The 1,254-nt window shown below is 38.9% G+C and overlaps 1 protein-coding gene across 1 annotated transcript in view; it reads right to left on the bottom strand.

Moving 5' to 3' along the window:
* Positions 1-352, bottom strand: part of LOC107717747 (lipoma HMGIC fusion partner-like 2 protein) — a 16,931-nt gene extending 16,579 nt beyond the window's left edge. Inside the window, exon 1 of the mRNA XM_016524578.1 lies at positions 260-352. The gene's annotated coding sequence lies outside the window, so the exon portion shown is untranslated. The remainder of the gene's footprint in view (positions 1-259) is intronic.
* Positions 353-1,254: the final 902 nt, after the last annotated feature.

Raw genomic sequence — 1,254 nt, 5'->3', positions numbered from 1 at the left:
GAGAGAGAGAGAGAGAAAGAAAGAAAGAAAGAAAGAAAGAAGGAACTCGTCGTTTCTCCTGCCACGACTTTCCGTTCTGAATCTGGAAACACCGACGATAAAAGACCGAAAACCGATTCAAACGAGCAGCTTTCTGAGCGGAGAGCTGCTCTAAACACGATTAATCTGATGTATTTCCGTTAATCTGAGGTGAAAGTGAGGTGAAAGTGCGGTAAATGCAGAAATCTGAGGTAAATCTGCGAGAACAAAAGCTACTCACCCTCGCGCGCTCCTCAACCGGACACTCCCGCGAAAGAAAGTCGGCGATTTGTCCAAACATCAGAGAGCGAAGGATTCCGTTAAACCGATCTCACAGACTTATTCACCGACTCTCTCTCTCTTTCACAGACTCATTCACCGACTCTCTCTCTCTCTCTCTCTCTCTCTCTCTCTCTCTCTCTCTCTCGCGCCACCGTCACCAAGGCAACACAGCGGCGCTTCCACGCGGGTTAACAGCTGTGTTGCCTGTCTGAAAAGTTGATAAATCTAGCAACAAAATTGCTAATATGTGACCCTGGAGCACAAAACCAGTCATAAGGATAAATTTTTCGAAATTGAGAATTATACATCATCTGAAAGCTGAATAAATGAGCTTAACATTGATGTATGGTTTGTTAGGATAGGACAATATTTGAAAATCTGGAATCTGAGGGTGTAAAAACATCAAAATATTGAGAAAATCGCCTTTAAAGTTGTCCAAATTAAGTCCTTAGCTATGCATATGATCAAAAATGAAGGTAGAAAATGTACTAAATATCTTCATGGAACATGATCTTTACTTAAAGCTGCAATCCGTAACTTTTTTTGGTTAAAAATGATCCGAAATCAATATATGAGCAAATACATAACCAGCCAGTGTTCGAAATTATCGCCTTACAAGACAACCAGTTGGAAGGGAGCATAATTTGCTTTTTGGGTTCAAAGAATTTCTTAATATGAAATTCGAGTGGTATGACAATTAGAGATTAGACTGTACAGAAATTGAAATCTACTCGCTTATACACACTATACTCATAGTCACACAATGCTGATGTTGTTAACATTAACAGTTTGAGAATAAAGTATAACAATAATAATAATTTGCACGGTTTGATGTGATATGAGCTAATTTAGATTAAATCACCATTGGTAGCGCGATTTATTGTAATGCTTTTTTCCTCAGTTGGTCAGAACAAACGTGGCAGACTTGTTACTTACTTGTTCAGATGACAATAT

The sequence above is a fragment of the Sinocyclocheilus rhinocerous genome, unplaced genomic scaffold (genome assembly GCF_001515625.1).
Source record: "Sinocyclocheilus rhinocerous isolate Xijiao unplaced genomic scaffold, SAMN03320098_v1.1 scaffold693, whole genome shotgun sequence".
Taxonomy (NCBI): domain Eukaryota; kingdom Metazoa; phylum Chordata; class Actinopteri; order Cypriniformes; family Cyprinidae; genus Sinocyclocheilus; species Sinocyclocheilus rhinocerous.
This window is presented reverse-complemented; position numbering and strand designations above follow the sequence as displayed.